The sequence below is a fragment of the Amblyomma mixtum genome, chromosome 1, assembly GCF_055824585.1.
Source record: "Amblyomma mixtum isolate Tamu chromosome 1, ASM5582458v1, whole genome shotgun sequence".
Classification (NCBI taxonomy): Eukaryota; Metazoa; Arthropoda; class Arachnida; order Ixodida; family Ixodidae; genus Amblyomma; species Amblyomma mixtum.
Genome location: NC_143012.1, coordinates 200,618,424 through 200,643,024, shown reverse-complemented (window position 1 = coordinate 200,643,024; position 24,601 = coordinate 200,618,424). Strand labels below are relative to the sequence as shown.

Sequence of the window (24,601 nt, the reverse complement as noted above, 5' to 3'; positions counted from 1 at the left end):
CCGCCTCGGCCCCCGCGCCACAGATGGGCATCCTAAAGCAAAAGCCCAAACCGTGGTACACAAAAACTCCTTCGCCAAGTGCTCGACGTCGCATAGAACTCGGCGGAAACGGTTTCCGACCGTGCAGAAAGAGGAGGAGTTTCGACAACATCCTCGCCAGATGCAGAGCTGGTTGGGGAAAGCCAGAATTCGACGGAAGGGATGCAACAGCCCGAAGCGCATTGTAGACAAACGCACAGAGAAGGCAGTGCGCAAAGCGAGCGCACCGAACCAAAATCGTGCGGGAGGCTCGTATGCTTGAGTCACGACACATTCAGTAGACGCATGAGAATGTTAATCGCTCCCTGGAAGCTCTTCCCTCTTCGTACAAGCATACTTTGCGTTCAGTGACCCCGCAGTTCAGAATACGTGGGGTAAAAGGCCAAGCTGCAACTCTCTCGCAGTCACACTTAAGTGGAGAAACAGAGCAGGTTTCGGAACGTCTTATTATCTTAAAAGAACTTATACCCCTGTCACAAGGGCACTTTCGATCCTCATTGAACTCTATCTGCACCGAGATTTCGGAGCACGCGCGAAACATTTAGTGCTGCACGGGCATTTTCAATGCTTCTTGAAAAGTTTCCCTCATGTGTGTCAGGTGGCGCCGAATGTTCCTGCAACAGCCAGAACATGGTGATGTCCGGCAGCACTGTGCAGTCGGGGGCAGCCGCAGCCAAATCCATATCCAGACGTGTGGCGCACCAATGGAGGAAATGGGCGCACCTCTGCTCTGCTGCTGTGCGATGGAACCCGAGGGTCGGCAAAGCCTCCGTGATTTCTGCGTTGACTGCGGCGTTTCTGTTCTGGCGCCGCAAAGCATCTAGGCTATCTTGCCAGCAGTCGATGAGAGCGGCTGTCACTCGCTCGCTCCACAGTTTGCGCGTCGACGAGCAGGAGGACGCCATCTTTGTTTACACTGACGGCGAAGCTTGGAGCGTGGTTGGCGTGGTGTCGAGATTATTTATAAATATGTTTGCATATAAGAAGGCATAGTGCCTGGAAATGTTCTGTCTTGCATGTAAATCAATTACAACAACAACAATGGTGGTTGCGTTTTGTTAACTAGTGTTTATTTTTATAGCTTCGTGAGAGCGAGAGTGCTTTCGATTGTGCTTGGAACCTCATGCACTCTTGAGGAGTCGGCATCGAGTCAAGCAGGATCGAGCTCGATTGCGCTTGAAAGCGGCCGTGTGACAACCGTCGATCTGCATTGAGTTCGATCAGCATTGACTCAATGAGGATCGAAAGTGCCCGTGTGGCAGGGGTATTAATTGTTTGTTCAATCATTTCTCACTTAAATTAAGCCCAACTGTTATGTTTGACTGCTACCATTCAGTGGTAAAGTTTTGTTGTGTTTTCTTTTGCTACTTGATACATTTGGGACATTTTATTAAGGCACTGAACATATCTTTCCTTTTTTATTCATCAATTATTTTTGCAAGACTTGAAGCATGTCTTCATTTTCGAAAAAGCTGTTTCGGTGACGAACGCTTATTTACACTAACTGTCGTTCAACGTTCCATCCCAACACTTCTAATTCGAGCCAGATGGTTAGTTAGCATGTTAGGTATTCCTCCGCTTGAAGCAGCAATAAAGGCTAAGCGGGCACGAGCGCGTGAGGAACGCTCGGGCTATTCATCTGATCTTGTTACATGCACCAACAGCAACCTTCTGCTGTCAAACACCCCATTATCAGCGGCGCTGTAATAACGCTCACAACCCGTCGATTCTAGTAGCGGCCTAAAAGTACTTTAGAATTTAAATAAAACTTTGGTTACCAGGCAGTCAAAAAGTTTTAGATTCGCATTTCAGCACAAAAGCTTTCTATGCGGTTTCAGCAATCAACACATCATTCATTCGCTACAAACCAGTACATTCTAGCTGGCAGCAGTTTGGCTGTGCTGTTCCGCAGCCAGTATACAGTATACTGGCAATTATAAGCTTTAAATGGTTGGTTGGTTTTATGGGGTTTAACGTCCCAAAGCGGCTGACCTAGTACGCGTCCTAGGTTTTAACATTAACTTCTTTAAACACCCACGAAGATGAATACAGATGACTATTAGCATGCTTGAAAATATGCTGTTTTTTTCCGGATGCATTAATATGTGGCTTGACATTGCCTTCTTTAGACACACGCGAAGAAGAATAGAGATGATTATTAGCACGCTTGAAAATATTCTGTTTTTTCTTCCGGATGCATTAATATGTGGCAGTCACACTCTTCATTCGTTAATTGATAGAGCCCGTATGTATATTTATCAACTGTATATGTACTTAAGAGGGAATATCTTTCGTGGTTCTTGCGCATTCCTTTATATTTGGATGTGTTAGTCTTTCATGTATCCCCCTTTTTTTGGCTGATCCGCCAGAATGGCAGACTTGCTAAGGAGCTGTGTTGCTGAGCAGGAAACTATGGGTCCGATTCCTGTAATTGAGGCGGCGTTTTGAAGGGAGCGAAAGGCTATCAGATATGCGTCCTAAAATATTCATGTTATTTTATTAAGAGGAAATACCAACACGGAATGTAACATTTCTTGTATTGACAGTTCTCCTTTAACACAAGTTTCGTGGCGAATTTTCCAGATGAGATTTTTGCTTTTGCACCATGATGGTCGCATTGTTGTAAGCTTCCTTCCCTCATTGAAATGATGTTTATTCCTCTTCCGTCTACGAATTCCATTTCTTCATGTCGGCTCCAACGGGATAGAATACAGAACAGCGCTATAGACTCCTCCCATTTTTTTCTTGTGAAAAACAATCATGGAAAATGCGTACACAGACACGAGTCTTTACTCGGCTGGCTGCTTTCACGGAAGCTTGTTTCCTGACGCTTCCTCAAAAGCGCTCCACACCCGGACACGTGTTTTCGATTCCTTTTCCGGTGTCTAGTGTCAGCTGGAGGGATCTCAGTGGAATTCCAAGGACGATGCACCCTTGACCCCCTTGCAGGGAGGATTTTCCCGCAGATACAGTTGTTAGAGGAATTTGCCGAACGGCTTTCAGAATCATGGAGTGACGGAGTGAAAGTGGCGGCCAGCAAGGAAATAACAACAACCGATAAAAATACACTAAAGCAGGACTGGAATTCGTGCTTATTGGTCCGCTTCAATCTCGGCTAGCTGCAATCTCGGATACTGACGTGTAAAAAATTAAATCGCAGATAAAGAGAAGACAATAGGAGGAGCGGTAACAAACAAGAAGAGCGTTTTATTACAATGCTCCGATTGGATACATGCACTGGAAAACGAGGAAAAAATGCGCGAAACTATGACAAGAAATAATAAGACTAAAGTCCACGATACACTCTGTAAATAGCGAACTTGCTTTCTCGAAAGCAGTGAGGATGTTTGGTTAACATAGTCATCGCTTGATTTGTCAGTCTTATTTGCCTTTACTATCTGCAGAGTTTTCTAGACCAATTATGCCGCTTTAGCCGCAACCAAATGATACAAAGACAACCCAGGACCAACTTTTTTGAGCCCACGAGCAACCCTAGACAAAACCCAAAGTCAAGCACTTGTTGAAAAGAGTAATAAGCAGTGCATATCACCCACTGCATGGACAGTATCACCGCCAAGAACATGGATTTTGAAGCTGCATGCAGCGCTGCTGCTTAACAAAATGCTCGGAGTGTTGAAATGAAATGGGTTGAAATGGGTTGAATGGGTTGAAATAGCGGACACATAATTTTGTTTTGATCTTTATTTCTAACAGCAACGCTTCTCAGATGCTTTCAGATGGATAAAAGGTGAAGGCCGCACTTTATTATAGAAGTTAAGGTGCCTGAGCACACTCTCCCGTCTGGCCGCGGCGCATAACAAGGGTGGGGAGAGTTGTGCCTCTGTAACCATGTTGGTTAGTACACTACCAACCACGCACCGCGGCGCGTCTGGTCGTCGACTGGCAGCTCTTTTCCGGCGCTTCACCGCCGCCGACTCTATATGGCGCATTGACGAGAGTGGATGAAGGCCACCATTTAAGGCCAATTCACACGACGGTCCATTCATGTTCATGCTTCACCACACTGAGAGGTGCGCTGTCGGCCCGCGGACTGGTCAAGCAAGGCAGCACAGGTGCCTCTCCCCTCGCGGGAACTAGCGAAGGCCCGCGAAGATGCTTGCACTAGCTCTGGCAACTGGGCTAGCAAGACGGCCCAGGCCACTGAGGAATTGGACAAATGGTTTGTGATGTGAATGTGATGTCCGATTTCGTGGTGTGGATGTCATGTCTGATTTTGTGATGTGGATGTGAAACTTGATGTTGTGATGTGGATGTAATGCTTGATTTGGTGCGATGTCTGATTTCCTGGTGTGGACGTGATGTCTGAGTTTGTGATGTGGATGTGATGACCGATTATGTGATGTGGATGTGATGTTAAATTTTGTGATGTGGTTCGATGCCCGATTTCCTGATGTGGACGTGATGCCTGAGATTTTGATCTGAATGTGATGTCCGATTTTGCAATGTGGATCTGATGTCAAATTCTGTAGTGTGGATGTAATGTCTGATTTTTTGAGTTAGCGATGAGAAAAATAATTTTAGAAACGTCGCCATATGACTTTATCGTGCAAGAAGCGCGTAACGACGGTACTTGTGCAGATCTGTATCTCTAGTAAAATATGCCTTGAATGCATCCATATAAACACCAAAAATATATGAATGCTTCAGGCAACAAGTAAACTGAGCAGATACAGCTTTTAAGTATTCATTTATTCTAAAACAGTAACATGAATCGTTAAGAACAACTGTCCATGGCCTTGTCATTTTATTTATCGCGACACCATTGGTGAAAGGCTTGTTCTTATCTGCTGCAACACCACTCCTGGAAATTTGAAGCATGTGTAGCCTAAAAATATAAATGAAAAACAAAGTGTAGAGCAGTTGTAGTATGCGCATGCTCTGAATTCAATTTCTAGGGATCAGGTCCTTGCATCGGGCTCTGATTATTGTTCAAGGACGTAAGCAACATTTTTGGAACGAGGTAAACATAAAAAAAGTGGAAGAAGCAAAATGTACTTTTTACACGTCATTACCATTTCATCCATTTACGAAGAACACAAGGGGAACATAATACCTAATTTGATAAAACACCGCTGGGAAAAGGGCGTGTGCAAAACCACATTGGATATTAAGTACCTGCATCGACCCATCTTAGTGTAGCACATCGGTCTGTGGGGACCGCTAAGATGCTCAGTGCTGCTATAGACGACGGAATATCTCTGGCGCCTGTGCATCTACAGTCTTCGTTCGGCGAGAGTAAGAGAACACGCACTGCTCGAAACGTAGCCGTGCGTTCCAAGATAAAAATTAAGTATTCTGAATTTGGTCACAGTGCATTTCTCTGTATTTAATAATCACGGCGCCAAAGAGATGACATTTGAATTTATCTCAGAAGGGCAAAACGTTGTTTAGTGTCCTGCTTTTCCCTTGGAACTTTTTTATCAACGAAATTAAAGTTTCTAAAACGAATTGTCCGTACTTCTTGTGAATCGATTTTTGTGAATCGCATTGCATGCTCCACAGTAGAGATTTTCTGAAGCTCTGGTTATCCCTAAATACAGCACGATATGCTGCAGGTTGTAACATTTCGCTTGCTTTCATTTAATCACTTAATCTTCCACTAAAAAAAGCCAAAATGGAGAACCTTCGGTATACAAAGAAATCTTACATAGTATTATTTACTCACGTTCTTTAAATTGATTTTTTAAGAGGTAAGTAAAATGCCCTAATACATATTTTTGTTACTTAAGAGTAAACTCTGCGACTCCTTTGCAATGCTCCTGCTGCGATGTTAAAATGATGAATTGCACAGACGTACCGATAATGGCGCCAGCTCGGTCCTAATCGTTTTTTTTTTCTGCGTCCTTGTTGGCGTTGCTGCCTTTGCCAGTCAGTGATTTCCCACGGAGTTCCTCGACTGTGAAGACACTACGCAGGAGGTGGCGGGAAAACTTGCAGGGTTGGCCTCGGCAGTGAGCCAGCAAACAGTTGATGACCGTTTTTTCCACACAAATACCGTTGTCGATTTCCACCTGCGAAATAAAGTTTTAAAGAATATCTTGATAAGTAAGTTAGCATACTTACAAAAAGGGACATGAATTGTGAAACTTGTTCCTTCAGCTAGGTCGTTATTTAGAGCGATCATTAAAGGCGCTTTTTTGCTCAAAAAGGTGGAGGTACGAGCAAATGTGTGCTTCCTTCTCGTGAAAAGAAAACTAAGAAGAGCTACCAAGAACAGCAATGAGACAGAGTAGCTATGTTCTACGTACACGGCAACAACCCAGCGTGGGCAGTATCGGAAGTCAGGCTACCTTGAGCTTATTACTTGCAGGTCACTCGCCGTTGCTGAAATTCTCGTCATTTCACGCTATGAGAGACGTTGCAGAGGAGAGTGCCGAAATTTCGCTCACATAGGATTTTTTAACGTGCACAACACAGCACAAAACAGTGGGGCCTTGGGCTTCGCCTTCATCGGAACGCGGTCGGGATCGAACCCGCGTACTGCTCAGCCCGAGGACTTGGGGTCGGGTTCGGGCCGCGGTGGCCGCGTTTTGACAGAGCATACAACTTAAGTCGCAGTGGAGCTCCGACCAGATTGAGGACCGCCGCACAGAATTTGTCTACGACAAGAAGTCCACAGCTGAAGGAATGTGGACACGTGGCTTTTGGGTGCGTGTTTTTTTCTTGGTAATGAGGCGTAAAGCATTATTATACACGGATTACTACGTGGTATCCTAACACGGCCGATAAATAGTTTGCAATCGAATTTTTTTCTCGTGCTGTTTCGGTATCGGTTTCAACAGCTGAACAATGGCTGTGACCTCAAAGAGGGGTTATAGGTCATGTGAGGCATGAAAAACTGCAACTTAATCGGTGCTTCTCCATACGCTGTCATTAAGGAACGATGAAGGTTGGCTTCAGCACTGTAGTGAATTAAAGTGACGAAACAGTGATTATACCGCAGTTTTTTCATGTCTCAGGTGACCTATAACCACACTCTGACGTCACAGCCATTGTTCGGCTGTTGAAACCGAAACATAATTAGAGAAAATTTCAGTTATGAATTATTTAGCGGTTCCTAGGCGAATACCACGTGATGATTCATGCATAGTAGTGTCATACGCACCATTACAGAGAAGAAAACATGCCACCAAAATTAGGTGTCTATAGTCCTTTAATGCTCTTTTTTACCTCAGCAAGAAGCTAATCACAATAAACAAATTGTAAGGTCTAAGATTTTGATACCTGACTTGTTTAATTCAGTAAAACATTAAAAAATTTAATTATTTCACTGTTGTGATTGACCAGTGTGGAGGAATACAGGACGCCGTGCACCATGGCCGAGTGTTAAGAACTGCTGTTCGTTTTAAGGTCTATCCTACTAGCGGTAGTGGAAATTAATTCCGATTACTCCACTGCGACGTCCCTAATAGGGAACGTCGCTTTGTTAGGTAAACCCCGAGGTGTCGTATGCCATTAAATTTACTGCTCACTAAAGCATCCGCTGCTGGTTCGTTCGTCCATAAGGATTGCAATTTCCCAGTACACAGCATGTAAAGTAGGCCCTTCTAACTTCAAAGCAGTATGAAATTATCTCAAAAAGACGTTAAGATATATATTCCAATAGACTTGGCTCCACAATGCGACAAAAAAATTAACCATTTACCTTTGGGACCGCAACACTAGCTGGCTCACTTCTTTGCGTCAGATTTTTTTCTAGTTTTTTAACCATCTTCTATGATTCTGCGAAAAGAAAAACGATCATAAAACATCCTTTTGGGAGGTCTCATAAATCAGCCTATAACGCCCTTCAATACGCAGCGGAAATTAGACCATGATGAGCTGCATAGTCCTAAAATGTTTTCGGGGCAATCAATACAAGCAATAAAAAGTAATGAAATACAAAGAAAATGGTTTAAAAAGCCAACCAGCGATTCCTTACTGATATTTCCTTTATTCTACAAGCAGAGACTGCTTGGCTAAGAAGTTCGATTATTGCATCCTCGCCATATTGTATCCACAGGGGCACGCCCACGGTGTGAAAATCGCCAATACAAAATACTTCCTTGTCAAATGTGTAGCCAATATGGACAAAATTGAGAACTTATAAGGACGGCGACATGGAGTGGCTAAAGGCTGCGGCGGGTTACTAGCTTGTGTCTTAAATACACGAGCTTTATTACAGTAACTAACAGCAATAATATAGCCAGAACGTTTGACTTAATCAGCCCAAGGAAGACTGGATTTCGCTAAAGTACTGAACAGTAGACGTTTATGCCACTTGACCAGTATTACTGCTAATCACGGCAACAGTCATGTTTAAAAGTGATGCCCACAATGTACCAGATCCCTACAATATTTCCTAGGCTGCAAAAAAAATTGTTCATTCGATGATGCTGCCGGCAGTGATGTAGGCACATACATCCCCTAGAGTGGGAAGGGAGCAAGCTTAAATATACTAGCAGTCGAAAGTATTCTACGGCTCCGTGGGAACCATAATCTCGAACAGATCTGCACAGGAAGAAAGCACTAATTCATGCATGAGCCTCTGCGCCCAGACGCATGAAAGCTGCTTATCATGCGTAGTTGATCAATTGAATGTCATTTTGCTCTAAATTTATTTTGAACTCTGGTTAGCTACACACAAAACTTCGTAGAGAGCCACATAATTTTAAGGCACAGCAGAAAAGCTTACAAAGAATCGACAATGTGAAGTGACTTACCGTAGTTACCCTCAGCGGAGGCAAGCCTCTCTTCTAACAATTCAATCTGCTGCTCCATTTTTTGTATGCACTCGGCACCGCCACAACTGAAGTAACCTGATGCCTGCATCGAAACGATGTGGTACGATTAGAAGATCAATGAATTATGAAATTGGAAAGCAATGCCAGTAATTTTTATTTTTACTCAGCAGCCGGAGATGCGAAAACGGAAAGAATGAACAAGGTGTATGATGTTTACATTCACAAGAGCTTCTATTCTTCCAACATCAGTTTTGATGCAGTGCAACCCCACTAAAAAAGAACAGGCAACCAATTTTCAGTTCCTGTTTTCTTTTAATGGAGACGATAACCCAGCGCGCTTTCAACAATTTCTTACAACAGTTACATTCCAACAGTCTCGGTGTCACCAGGCACAGCTGTGACTTTTCAATCATACCAGTCAAGACTTTCTAAAAGTTTTTATCAGGATTTATTCATTTCCCGGGACAGCCTAGCTAAACTTGTTTACAATTAGCCCCTTCACGGTAAGTATTTCTTGTCGATTATTTCGGTGGATCGAACGTTAGACGCGCACCGAACTTAGAATTTAACCTTAATGAATAGTTAGTTATATTGATTTTAATGGCGCAAAAGCAACTGAGGGTATGATGCGCCAAACACAAGGTTGGAGTTTTGATTGAAGGTGAAGCTTTTTATACTTAGATTTTGTTTAAAACGCTGGCTTCCTTGAGAAACCTAAAAATACATGAGATGTCAACCAGTGCTCGATCACCTAAAAGTAACCTAGGGTGTAATGAGATGCTTTCCCAGTAAAATGTTGTAAAATTTTTCTTTCTTAGTTCTTCTAGTTTGATATATAAAATTAAAATGTGGTTCACTGTAAGTGCAGCAAAACATTTCACAGAGAGGTTTGTTCTGTTTGGTTAGTAGAAAGCTGTGCATGAGATGGGTGTGTCCAATGCGGAGCCGATATAAAATAACTTCGGTAAAACGTTCTTGATGCCTACATGATTGCCATTCCCCTAAAACTGGCTTCACAGAATGTAGTTTGTTGTTTACGTCCTCTTGCCATGCAGCCTGCACTTATTTTTGAGTTTACTGTATATAAACTTTAAACAATCACTGTGCGGTATGCTCACTTGTTTTATTTGACCATTCCGGGCTTGTGCAGCGCATACCTCTACTTTCTCCAACATGGCTAGGAACCCAGCAGAATTTAATGTTATGCTTTTGTTTTGTGATTTTAACTATGTTATGTATGATGGGTTCAGCAGCATTTCTGGAGTGCAGTGCTTTGAGAATACTCAGGGAATCGGTGTAAATGATGCTATTTTTGATGTTCTCTCTTACTATTTTTTCTACAGCTACAAATATGGCATAACACTCAGCAGTAAAAACCGATGCGCATTCTGGTAATCGTATTATCTGTTTATTTTTTCCTTGGATTACTGCACTTCTAACGTGACTCTGTTTTTGAGCCGTCGGTATAAAATTCAATGTAGGTGTCATACTTTTCTTGTAGTGCAAAGAATTCCTGTAATATGTACTCGTTTGGCATTTGCTTTTTGTCTAAATGTGTGATTGTGAAGTCACATACAGAAGGCAGGCTGTACCATGGTGGCAAATATTCATTCCTTTGTGCAATATTCCGTAAGCAGTCTAGTACTGTTAGCTCTTCACATTGGTCTTCAAAGCGCAGTAGTAATGGTCTGATAGAATGTGGTTTGTTGATGAATAATCTTTTAGATGGGCACTTGGTGACAACTGGATAGCAGAGATATTTCGGACGAGAACGGATTTTTAAGACGTATGTGCATGTAAGTGCGATTCTTCGGTCCTCAAGCGTGGGCTCATTAGTTTCAACGTATAGGCTGGCTACTGGTGATGTTCTGTATTCTCCAGATGATAGGCGCAAACCAAGATAATGAATGGGGTCTAATCTTTTCAAATAGGATGCTCTTGCCGAACCATATACTATGCATCCATAGTCCAGCTTGGAGCGCACCAGAGAGCGATATATTTGTAAAAGGCTTGCTCTATCGGACCCCCACCGTTTCCGTGAGAACACTTTTAAGATATTGAGGGCTTTAGAAGCTTTCTTTGAGGTTGTTAATGTGTGGTAGAAATGTGAGCTTCTTGTCGAAAGTTAGGCCTAAAAATTTGTGTTCTTGTTACGCCGTCAGCCAGATGGAACGTGTGGGTGGTCTCTGCTTTCCCGAAAAAGATTGTCCCCAGTTTCTTCCGACACACGTGTAAGCTAGTGTCCTCTTCTTGTTTCTTGCGGAACGCCGGTCGAGACACGTGGATCGCGCTTTGAGAGGGATCCAAGATAGGCTCCGAAGCTTTCGCCGCCACAGCTGTGCCAGGAGCGTTGTCCTGCGTAGCCGGTGCAGAAGTGGTCCCCTGGTCCGCCGAGACTGTTGAAGAATCAGCTGAATCCTCCAAGAAAGGAATACGTGCACCCGGGACATTGCCAATTAACACGTCATATAAAGGCATCGGCAGGCACCTTGCCTGCCGACGCCTGTAATGTACGGTGATGTGACGATCACCTTCGCCTCAGGAGCTTCTATGGTGGAACCATCCGCCAAAAGCAATGTCGCTCTTTTCCCAGTATAAGCTGCCTCGGGCAAGAGGGCCTGGCGTACCACGATGCTGTTACTTCCAGTGTCCCGCAGCACTGACACTCTTTGTCCAAACACTTCCCCGAGCACCACTGGCATACTGGCAATCGGCGGAGTGGGTCTGTGAACAGAATCGGCCGCTCGGACCTCTAAACGTTCTCTTTCCGCCTGTTGATCAGGGCAAGAACCTTGGGGTGACATGAAACATGCGGATGTCTCCCGGTCACTTGAACCGCTGCGCCGGCATGATTGTAAGTCGTGTCCAGACTTGCGGCAGAATGTGCAGTATGGGGGCTTCGGCTTCGAACGGCAATCGGAAGACCTGTGTCCGACCTTCTCGCAGATGAAACATCGAATTTGCGACTTGGGATTAGGAACCGTGTTCCTAGGTTTCACTGAACCCTGCTTACTCCGTCCGGTCTTTGAAAGTTGCAAGGTTATGCTGTCTCTGAGCCTCCAGGAAATGGTCGGCGGCCTCAACAATTTTTTCAACCTTTTTCAATCCCTTTCTCGTAGAAACATTACTAAACGATTGTGACAGTTGTTCATAAACTGCTGAGCAACAATCATATCACGCACCACCTCAAAGGTGCGGCCTTCTCCCCGCATTTCTACCCAGCGGTCAAAGAAACTGAAAAGTCTCGTGGCGTACTGGGAGGCTGTTTCGTCATCGTGAGGCTTGCTCTGCCGAAATCTCTCCCTATAGCCTTCAGCAGTAAAACGAAATCTTCGTAGCAGTGCAAGTTTCGGTTTCTCATAATCCATAGAGTCCTCTGGAGACAGTCGACCAAAGACTTCCCCACCAAGACAGAGGCTCAAGGCCGTGGCCCACTTCTCTTTCGGCCAACCTTGCCCTGTGGCAACATGTTCAAAACGCTTCAAATACGCGTCCAAATCATCTCGTCCCTCATTAAACGTTAGTATCAGGCCATGTGGGGTAATGGGTAAAACGGTTGAGGCACTGCGCTCTGCATTTTCAACGTTAGGATTAGGAGGAGGATTTTCTCTTTCTGATAGTCTAACTCGCAGCTGTAAATTCCGGGCTTCTCGCTCTAAGTTCTGGGCTCCTAGCGCCAAGTTCTGTGCTTCAAGCTCCAAACGCCGCTTTGTGGCTTCCCGATCGGCAACTCTCTCTTCTTGTGCCTTGCGCAATTCCTCCTCTACCCCCTGGCGCAACTCGCGTCCCTGCAAACCTAGGCGCTCTCCTACCGCAAGAAAGTCCGCAGCACTCATTCTGCCTAACAAACGCCATTAACTGGCAAACGCTGCTCGGCCTGGTCCTGTTGTAGCGGACGCCAAATTTGTGAGGGGAGAAGTCCCCCACGCAGGTTCGAGCGTCCTCCGAGGTGGGGCCCTGGAGGATCCAAAAAATCGTCCCACACTGTAAAAAAAAATGCTCCTCAGTACAGAGAAACCCGCTGGTAATGCGTTGCCGGAGGGTTTTCCGCAACATGAATACAGCGACTCCGTCCGACGGTTGTCACATTCTTGGTAACGGAAAGTTACGCTATGCTATGAACGAGAATGAAATCGTTTCTTTGCAACGAATGCTTCTGTTGTGTTCTTATTAAAGGTCCCGTAATGTGTATGCATACTTCCTCCGTTCACTTGGAAGTCATCTGATCTAGAACGGAAATAATCTGCATTGTAATTATGTACTATCGAGAGCAAAAATAATAGACCCCTGCCAGCGCGTGCCGATCCGCGCCAAACTGCTCCTAGTACCGAGACCAGCGCAGTGGCGTGCGCCCATCTCGAGGGGCGCTACGCATTGCGTGCCACTGCGCTCGTCTCAGCATCTGGAGTGCTTCGTCAAGCGGCGCTTGCATGCAGTCTGGCACAGATCGGCACGCGCTGGCAGGGGTCTGTTATTTTTGCTCTCGATAATACTTTCAGTAGTACATGCACATGCATCTGTGTATAGCTTCTGCCCAGAACGTTCACTGCAGATATAGTAGTCCAGAGGCCGAGGAAATAAGTATTATGTACAAGACTTTCATGCATTTTATGTATTGCACACGTACAAAGAATGCATCTTAGAATGAAAGAGTGGCAAGTGTTTGGTTGAGTACAAGTACATACGTTTTATTTTCATGACAAATTGCACACATTGTACCTCTAAACATTGCTGTCGGATCCATCTGAAAAGATAAAAAAATCCTCATTTAGTAGCCACACAACACCTATTATAAATTTCACAAATACATTTGAACCATCCGCTATTGAACAATCGGCTTTCGTAGAAGCTTGTAAAAGCCATTTACTGAGAACCAAACCAATATGATTCATTGCCTAAAATTCATTTCTCATAACAGTAAACAGCAAAAACCACAGGGCCAGGAAGAAGCAGACAAAATGTGCTTACTCGGACACCACTGTGTGCATGAAAGTCTTTACGGTTGTCTACAATTTTGTGCAAATAGAAAGTAGCTAAGGATGGGTGCCAAATACAATTCAATGCAGACGCCTTTCATTACATAGTACTCAATGCACAACTTAGTGAGCAAGGAACATTGGTAACATCTGAAAAAGGCCAGACACTTGTCCACAAGCATGATGATGATTGTGATTTTTGATGGTGCGAGGGAATCTGAGGACAAAGAGCACCATGGCACAAGGTATTTTCTTCATCTCAAGGTGGGGCAATGAACCATTTGGCAGGCATTTCACCCTAAAGAAGACGAGCACCAGGTGAGGAGAAAGCTTGTACCCATTGGATTGGTGGTTACACAGCACTTGCCCACAAGCAATCAGGAAGCATACTTCCCCGAAACGTTATGCTTTCAGTCATAGTTTCCATTATCTCAGCATCTGCACGAAAATGTACTAATCCATGATGTCAGTGAAAATGCAGCCACAGGTGCTGGTTGCAGCTCACTAAGGTATTCAAATATCTCTGCAGTGCGCCTCACGAGGAACAGATGCTTAAGTTTCCACAAAGGGCTCCTTGCAGAAATTTAACCAAAGGCCGCTGCCATGTTAACCTTTTCAAAATGATGGCCCAGAAAGACAAAGTGTAGTCATGTGTCTGATGTAGAAAAAGGATGAAGGCATGAATCTTTCAGCTTCTTCAACAGCTCTGATGTGTTTGTAACTGGTATTGCTTGGTTTGGTTATTAGGGTTTAACGTCCCAAAGCAACTCAGGCTGAGGGACGCCGTGTTGAAGGGCTCCGGAAATTTCGACCACCTGGGGTTTTTTAACGTGCCCTGACATCGCACAGCACACGGGCCTCTAGAATTTCTCCTCCATCGAAACTTGGCCGCCGCGGTCTTTCGGGTCAGCAGCCGAGCGCCGTAACCACTGAGCCACCGCGGCAGGGCTGTTGCTGGTATTGCTTCGCACAGCTTCAGTCTTCTCTGACATTTCGTGAAATCATTCCATACCTGTGAAAGATCTCGCTCGCAAACATTTTGGTTCTAATGAAGGAGAAAAAAAGACCCATGTCCTAGGCCTTTTTGTGTGACACTAAAGGAAGGCTCGCTTTTAGGGTCATTATTACCAAGAGGTCCATGTGGCAACAAACTTTGAAACAATTTCTGCAAGGGCTGAGTGTTCTGAAGCCTAAGAATTTCTCATGAGGGGCCCTGTAGATTGAGTGCTCTGAAGCCAAAGAATCTCTCATAAGGTGCCCTGTAGATGCATCAGAACACCTAAGTAAGCTGTTACTGAGTCCTGTAAGTGCTATGTCATTTGACATTAAGGGTATGTACTTTTCCTCGACACATGCAGTGATGATGTATATGTTGAGCGAAAGCATAAAAGACTTTGAAGAGTTGCGCTTCCAGATTGCTTGCGCAGGAAAGCACAAGAGTCTGGCCATGCTCAGCTGTTACCTTTGCTTCTTTTTTGTTGAGTTCTGCAGTGAGTACTACGTAATGACAGAAGGTATATGCATCGACTCATGTTTAACATCTGTCTGTGCGACCTCCATCTTGCACAACACGACAGGCAACTCCATAATGCCCTTCATGCACCGAGTGTCAGTGTGTTCTGTCAGCTTCCTGGTCCTGTGTTTTCTATTCTTAAAGTTATTACTGCCTTCATTCTCCACTCCATGAAGCCTGAATGTGCTACACTGGGTTGCTCCACGCGTCATGCAGTAACCTGTTCATTTTTTTTTCATACATCGGAGGCACTCAGGTCGCAAGCCATGCTTACTATATTCAGCAGACAAGCGTACATGTGAGACATATCATTTATAACCAATTTTAACAGTGGTATTTCGTGCAAGAATATCTAAATGCTACTCAATTTTTGCTCAAATTTTCAGATACACACTCTTATTCAGATTAAAAACATAATTTGGCTACTGTGCTCTCGTGATGCCACGTCTTGAGTTTGCATCAGTAGCTTAGAATAGTGCCTCTGTTACCTCTGGCGATGAAATCGAAAATGTTCAGCAGAAGATTGTATGCAACCTTTGTGATAGATATATTGAGCGCTGTCGTTTCTAAGACTACGACTTTCTTCTAGCAGACCTTGGTTTGTTTTTGTTTTGTTTTGTTTATGGGGTTTAACGTCCCAAAGCGACTGAGGCTATGAGAGACGCCGTAGTGAAGGGCTCCGGAAATTTCGACCACCTGGGGTTCTTTAACGTGCACTGACATCGCACTGTACACGGGCCTCAAGAATTTCTCCTCCAAAGAAATTCCAGCCGCCGGGGCCGGGATCGAACCCGCAGCAGACCTTGGTATGTCTACCCTTTATGACATGGATTTTCTACATAAAGTTGTGCTCGGCTCTATTGACTGTGAGCCGTTATTGATGTCACTGCGATTTCGTGTGCCTCAGGGAAAAACCACCAAATGCTATGATAGATTTTATCCTGACATGCATGCCATTTCACCAATGACTCATTTGCAAATAACACAATTCAACTTTTTATGACACAGAAATATTTGCCTAATTTGCTGTTTTCATTGTTTACTCATTATGCTTGTTTTTCTTTACTATTATTATCATCGTATTTGTGACCATTTTTCTGTATTATGTCTGTTCACGTCATGGTGTTTGTATTGACTTAGTGTGCACTCGTTTAGGCCAATTGGCTGTTCAGGCACATTTAAAATCAAATATTTACCTATCTAAGCAGAAGCACAGCACCAAGGTACTCACCAACTGTTTGAAGCACTGTGCGCAAGTTCTCGTGCCGACATGAATACAGGTACTTTGGAATGCACACTGTCCAAGTCTTCATAATGCCATGCCGCTCCGACTCCCTGGTAGCAAAATTTTCCACTAAAAAAAAGAGCAATTTTGTTTATGTTAGACTAGTAATATTAAATTTTACTATATACTAGGTACTTCTCATCATTCTACCCCAGACTAAACCATACACCAGTGATCATCATGTTTTAATTTTGTTGTATATGATCACAAAATGTGGTGTAATTAACATGTTAGAAATTCTGGTCAAAATAAATCTGACAAAGTATTCTTTAAAAAAATCTGGGCACAAGGAAGAAGGAAGCTAGCCAGATAGCCTGGGCGAATGTTTTCAGTTTCATGCAAGCATCAGTACCCTTGCACACAAAATGTACAATTTAGTGGGTTTACCCTTCCAGAATGGAATTTCATGCTGCAACCATCTAGCTACGCGAAAAAAAATTTTAAACTTCCATTCCAGACAAAGGAAAGAAAATTCCTCTGGTTTTTCTTCACAAGCCTCTGCAAGTATACAATTCAGTGAATCTACTCTGCAAGTACGTGAACCTACCAGCACGAGACAATGACAAGAAAGGAGACAAAGCAGGCGCTGACTCGCAACTGAAGTTTATTGAAGTAAACAGGGAGTACATAGAAAAGCCAAATAACACCACAAACCACACAGTTACAGATATGCTATACCACAACATGAGTAAAAGATCGCTCTTAACTTTCCTCTCATCTAGATAGTCGAACTCGTTGCATATTAACACGATGGACAGCACACTCACAGATTTGTCACCGAGTCATAAGATGTGTCTAGCCTCGATAATTTTCCGGTTAATCTGCTCCGAATGTATCGCCAAAATGAGTGTTGCCAAAAGGAATGGCTAGCAGCCTTCACATTCCTTGCGATGTACAGATAAGTTAGAACCCCTACCAATATCCAAATATCTCTTGTGCTCCCGTAGTCTTACATTCACACACTTTCGAGTTTGACCAACACAAACCCATCCCCAAGATAACAGTATCCGATGCACCACATACATTTTACAAGGCACATATGCTTTTCCAGGACCAAATTCACAAAATTATTCTTAACAATTTTACAGTTTGTAGAGAACTTATTAGGGGCCAAGAGCACCATTTCTGCGTCATACCTTCTGACCACATTTTTCAAATTGTGCGACAATCTACGTATGTACAGTAACACAGTCGATCTTTTGGTATCTCGATGGCTGGCCCCGGCCGTATCCTGCCAATCCCTGTGAAGGGGTTTTAGCTTTAACATGCTAAAGGGAAGAATGGCGCAGCATCAAGTAATAAGGACAGCAGGACAACAAGCACACGCACAAGTGCCAACCTTGGAGTGTGTACAGAATCCAAGAGCACGAGCTTGACAATCAGCACTGACAGTCAAGGAAATGAGAAAACACTGATTTGAACATTCAAGATTGAATGAGCCAGACCCTTGACTGCCAACGCTGAATGTCAAGCACACGCTCTTGGATTCTGTATCTGCTCCAAGGTTGGCACTAATGCGTGTGTGCTCTCCTGTTGTCCTCGTTACATGATGCTATGCCATTCTTACCTTTAGCATGTCTGGCCAACTTGATCAATCTTATATGCTCAGCTTTAACAATTTATCACACACTCCTGCATGGTTGGGGAATAATGCTTTCATAAGCCTTAAAATCTGCTCATGGAGACCACTTGTCATGCTGTGAAAGCATCACTTCATCAATAGCCTAGCCTAGATGACGCAATGCTGTCTTTCACTAGCTTAGAATGATTCGGCCAATAGTCAAGTAGCTGCTTGACCCTCCTGGGTGAATATCGGCAGCATACATGGCATGTGCAGAACATCAAGGTGAAGCCCAGAAACCGCAGCTCTTTTTGATGGGACATTTCCTCTAAGGAAATGCTAAGTTAAAGAAAGGCCTTGCTCCTTAAACAACTTGGCAATATGCACAGGTCCCACACTATCGCAACCTTTTGTAAAAGACCAGAAAATCAGACGCAGTGAAAGATTTTTCCCCAGCCCATGCAAGTTCTTGGCAATCACTCCATCCACCCTGCTTAAGAGAATATTACTTAGCACAGAGGCATTCAATCGATACATATACTAGACTTTTGAACATATGCCGCGCAGCCATACTCCAGAAACATGCTCTTCAAATAAAAGGAGGTAAGTCCAAAAAAAAGACTATTACGCACCTGTTCCTAAACACAAGCTCATCATTGTGCTCCGATATACACATTCACAAGCTTTTCATAAGGTCCTCATACGGGATGGAATAAATAGTTCTACATCGACACTAACCACCAGACAATCTGCTGGATTGCCATTCTTCAGATACTCAACCACGCTGCGAATTGAGTACAAGAAACGGATCTTCAAGATGCGAAGTAGACAAATGCTAGTGAATAGCATTTATTTTAAGAGCATGGCTGTAGAGTACTGCAGTGTGGTGTGTGTTCAAAAATCTGGTATATGTAGTGGTTCGAAGATGGGCCTTGTGCTAAGAGATATTTTAAGTAGGGTGTATAGAATGATTGTCAAGGACTTGAATGGACTGGGGGAAAAAATCTTTTGCTATGTTGATGACTTTCTGGTCTTTTACAAAGGTTCTGATAATTTGGGATGTGAACATATTCTTAGGTTTACCTTGGAGCAATTGTCTCCACAAAAAGAGCTGCGGTTTCTGGACCTTACCTTGATCTGCACACATCATGTGTGATGGTGATATTCACCCAGGAGTGTTAAGCTGCTACTTGGACACAGGTTGGCTATTACAAGCTAGTGAAAGATAGCATTGGACTGTCAAGCCTGGGCTCAGAATTGATGAAGTCATGCTTTCTTAGCATGACGACTAGTTTCCAAGAGCACATTTTAGGTTAATGAACGCAGGATTTCCTAACCATGTTATTGCAAGAGCATAAAATAAATTGTTAAAGAAGCCGAAAGCTTTTCACGGCGACTGGCGCAATCAGGCCGGGGCCAGCCAGCGAGATGCCAAAAGACCGGTTGTGTTACCGTACGCACATAGATTGTCGTACAAATTGAAAAATGCGGCCAGAAGGTATGATAGAAAAGCGATTTTCTTGGCCCCTAATAAGTTGTTTAAAATATGTAAAATTGTTAAGAATAATTCTGTGAATGTGGCTAGAGAAAAGTACACATGTGGTGTGAAATGTATATGTACCTTGTAAAATGAACATGGTATCAGACACTCTGTCTTGTGGTCGGGTCTATATAGGTCAAACTGGAAGGTGTATCAATGTAAGATTACAGGAGCACAAGAGGGTAGGGGTTCTAACTTTTCTGTATATTGCAAGGGATTTGAAGGCTGCTACCCTTTCCTTTTGGCAGCACACATTTTGGCAGTAAATTCAGAGAAGATTAAATGGTAGATTATTGAGGCTAGACACACCTTACGACTCGGTGACTAATGTGCAAGTGTGTTGTCTATCGCACTAACACGCAATGAGCTGGACTATCTCGATCAGGGGAATGTTCAGGGCCATTGACTCATGTTGTCATGTATGCTTATCTGTAATTGTGTGGTTTGTGGTGTTGCTTGGCTTCTTCATGTATTCCCTATTCACTTCAATAAACTATGGCCGCGACTCAGCGACTGTCTTGTCTCTTGTCTCGTCTTTCGCACTGGTAGATTCACCATGATGTCTCACCTCTGCAGAAATCCAACACGACATTTTCCTCTTCACACTTGAGGTTCAGTGCATAATAAAGCCAACACCAGTCATCCGCAAGAAAAGTTCATGGCTCCATTAACACCGCCTCCTGCTTACAAGACACAGTGCGGCATTCATTGTAGATTCTACCTGCAACACAGAAAGCAAAGTTTTAGTTTGAGTGGACTAGACTAGGAAAGCAGCACAAAATATCTACAGCCAAACGGCCGAGCTGAAAGAAATAGAGGGTAGCATAATAGTGAATATACTGATATAGTTTTGTGTAACATCTTCTATTCATATAAAATGTACACTTTTTTTTTCTTATGCTGACGCCTGGGCACACTATTTTGTGCACTTATTGCATGGGCCCGAACTAGCAGCTTGCTAAGGGCCCAGATGCTTTTATCACCCTGTTTGAATAACCTTCATCCAAAGTGAATAAACTGATACTGATATTGCATGCAAGATATATGCATGATATATTGAGATATTCAACACTGCTACCATTGGTTTAGCCAACTATTTATGCATAACAAAAAATGCAGTATCACATAAATACTGATACGGTACTATTAGTGTTAATATTAGCAGTGCAGGTTCAATGAAAAAAAAAGGGGCCTAGTGTTAGCTGCCATTCCCACAGCAGGCTTGTGACCAATCGCCAGTTTAAAGGAAAAAGGAATGACTGAAAAGGGAGAGAGCCAGTAGGAAGGAAGACAGGCATAAAAAAAACATAAAAGGACATGGGATACAATAAGCAGACAAAGTTATTTAGACAGCAACCACAAAAGAAACATTAACACCCAAGTAAAGATGTACAAGACCAACCAGACCATTGTGCACAGTGGATAACTTGTTAACCTCATTTAGCCCAAAATATATTTTCATATATACTTGTGCTATAAAGTGATTACATTCATTAATAGCATAACTGACCGCCTGAAACCAAAACAGGGATGAAGGGCGGTGAATGAGCCCTAGGCGTGATGCTTTTGCCTTCCTAGTGGGACACAGAAGGATCATTCAGTCGAACATCGGGTCTCTGAGATTAATATGTAGTTTAATATTAGCGGAAAAATAGAAGTAGTAACAACAAAGCAAGCAATGTAGCTGAACATTGTTCTATGCACTTGAGAAAAAAAAGCATTTTGAATAACCAAGTATGCAATGTTTGTAGCTGCACATTTCTTCATACACGTGTCTAAAACATATGCGCATGATTTGCCACAAGATAGTGTCTCGTTTAGATAGGGTACCTGCTATGGCAGTAGTGCACAATCAGGCTGGAATGAAATGTAAACAGCGCCTATGAACAAGACAAAATATTTCACCTGTGTGATTTCAGCTTGAGTATGCAGCTAGCCTGATTCCTGTTTCTGGTTAAGAGATCTACCTAATACACATATATGAACCCTTTCTAAATGTATACCTCGCTGCAAAGTAGAAAAGGCTGTCACTTCCAACACCAAGCAGATATGTGAAACCTGTAAGAACTCCTTGAAGGCAAGAGTCTGGAGACAAGCTCCTAGACCCACTCTGAAGGATGTAGATTTGGTGTTTAGTGTGGCACATAATTACTTCTGCATTAATAGCGAGCATGTAAGGCCAATACAAGGTGCTTCTGAATTTGGTCGCCTAAAATTTGCTTGGGAGAACGCAAAATAATGCTAAAGAGCAATCTATAGACACAATATTTCATGCTGAATAAACAACAATAAAAAAAGAAAGCAATGCTCTGGAAGCACCTTCAGTCATTCAAGACAAAAATGATGAGGCATGCTGATGCTGCTGCTTGAACAATAGAAAAAAGCGACTACTGCTTACTTACAATAAACGCTTTCTCTGAGCAAGCAATGAAAGAGAGCTGTAACTCATGAAACCTCACGTCATTCTTTTTACAAAAAAGGAATTTAAAAGGTTGCAATGCAAGAATCCCTGTCATAATAGTATTCTCCTCACACTTGGGTTACACAAGCCAAGGCTTTTAACAGCATGGGTTTTTGCATGTGTTCATTCTGAAGCATTACCTGGTTGAAGCGACACAAAATATTTACTCCCCCATGAACCTGTGCGTGTAGCATAATCACAGAAAATATTTTTTACACTGGACAGAAATACAACAGCATAGTGGCGTAACTGACACACAACAGGCTTCGGGGACAGTACAGTGCAAGACAATGATCTGAAATCCTACACAACAGACCTGCGACATTACAATGGCTAAATCCTTGATAGTAGTATTTAACAGCCATCTAAATGCTCGTGCGCAACAGGTGGGAGCACTATACTGCGAAGCAACAGTAAACCTTTGCACTAGTCTAAACAAAAGTGCGCCTCATTGCGACTTCCACTAAACTTTTTTGCTCCCAGTGCAACAAAGCAAGTACACAGGGGGCTCGAATGGCAACGATACGATGTGTTAGGCTATCATGTCATCATCTTAACATAAACAATGCATGTGGTCTCTGTTCCGGACTGCCAATCAGCCTCGAGAAGACAAAGATGCTTATAAAAAAAGAACAAAGCAACAAGCTCTCAAACCTCACAGTGAACATAGAAGTAGTAGAACCATGTAGCCTAGCCAATAGTTCGAAGCTAAGCAGCAGAAGAAAATATGTTAAGGCCAGGACTGAGCAAACAGAAAATCATGGAGGGAGCCTAAAAGCAGCAATAAGCAATGAGAGTGGAGTTGCCTTGATGTTCATTGTCAATACCTACTGCTCAAAGTAAAGGAAACCAGGGTATAAGAAATACAGCATTTCATATTATGCTTTGAACAAATGCAGTGAGAATGAAACAGACTAGAGACTTGTCTTAGAACATTTTCACTCTTTACTTTGCACCAGAGGAAAATAAATTTGTGTGCAGTTCACCTACTGCTTGGCACTGTCCTGGAAGGAATGAATCCAGGTCTCGAAAAGTCTACAGAGAGAATACTGATGCTGCATGTGCATTTTTCTCTAGACTCCCTCGCTTATTCCTTCCCTTAGGTTCAGGAGCCCACCGAGACACAGTTACTGCCCCATTTCCTTTCCTGAAAAACCAATTTTAATTTCATTTCTCTCAACTGTCCTGAAATGTGTATAAGTTACCAATTGTTTTAGTGCCTAATTACATACTGTAATTTTTGCAAGGAATGTGAGATTGATGGACAGGAAAAAGAAGTCTGGAATGGTACCTTAGGTAACTTTGCACCTGGACAAACAGCTGACCCACTGGGCGTCCCCAAGGGCTCTGCTGCGAGGCGTCCCTAGCAACAGTAGCCGGTTGTCCAGATCCAAAGGAACCACGCGAATGATTACCGAAAAGTTTAAGGACAGCAGATGCATGAACACAAAACAGCTTTTCAGCACTGTTGCAGTGGGATGAACGGTTCCAAATCTCGACTATACCTGGTAATCAATAAATTATCAGAAGACCATCTCGAGCGCAGAATGATCTCAAAGCACATTCGACACGCACTACCAACATGGACCGCCTGTGCTTAATTGAATCCAAAAGTTTACGCTGATCGACCAATGTTACTTCAAATAGAGACAGAAAGCGCATGCACGTTGTGCTGATGTTACCGTGAACATAACATGCGACGAGACACAGGATTACTATAGAAACAAAAAACCGCTTTCAAAATCTGATAACAAATTGCTCACCTTCTCACAAGTTCACCAAACCGGAGACGATGCCGTGTGGCTGCCGCCAGTCACTCGCGATGCACAGAAACAATAAAAATGCAATTCCGCTGACTTTCCTTGAGCAATTTTCAGTCGATTAAACTTCAAACTGTTCGTACCGACCACCGTTCACCTCACCAAGCATGTGTGCACGGAGGAAGCAAAATTTACGCGGGCAAGTCAGCCGCGCAAAACGCCGAGCACGATGCCATTTGCAGAGCTATGGCATAGGCTATGGTGGCTAGCAGAGTTGCACGGGAAATTCATAGCGTCATTCGCGTATTCGCATCCATGCTTACATCGCTGACGCCGCAAAAGCGCACCACCTTGAAAATATATCAGATGTATTTAATTTTACCGTAGCTTTTTTAGCTGACAATTTTAATGGTTTTACATATTAAAATTTTCTTTTCGTTTCATGAGCGTTGTTACCACAACACCGCAGTGCATGCAGCTTGGCCGTGACGAGTCGAAGCGCTAGCCAAGCCCGCAGTCGGAACCATGTGCGGATTGTGTGTGGTGTTGAGTGAACAGGTGCTTTAGAACGGTTTTTGTTCTTCCGTGTTCGCTGCGTGCGTCCTGCGCGCTGTATTGTCGTTACGGTGTGTGTATGTGTGCGGCCCGTACGCCGCATTGGAGTGCACAACCGCTTGCTGTCCCATGCGGCATCGATGCATAGTAAAACGACCGTGCAGAAT

General features: G+C 43.5%; 1 long non-coding RNA gene across 3 annotated transcripts; it reads right to left on the bottom strand.

Annotated features, from left to right (window-relative positions):
* Window positions 1-13,437: 13,437 nt before the first annotated feature.
* Window positions 13,438-24,141, bottom strand: LOC149370535 (uncharacterized). Of its 3 annotated transcripts, none has more exons than XR_016285846.1 (4): window positions 23,883-24,141; window positions 20,227-20,379; window positions 16,504-16,626; window positions 13,438-13,527 (listed from the first exon to the last, which is right to left on the bottom strand). It is a non-coding gene; the product is annotated as an uncharacterized LOC149370535 (long non-coding RNA). The 3 variants fall into 3 exon arrangements; XR_016285847.1 differs by lacking the exon at window positions 13,438-13,527 and adding an exon at window positions 15,824-15,866 and having other exon boundaries at window positions 16,075-16,626; XR_016285842.1 differs by lacking the exon at window positions 13,438-13,527 and having other exon boundaries at window positions 15,833-16,626.
* Between the last annotated feature and the right edge of the window lie 460 nt (window positions 24,142-24,601).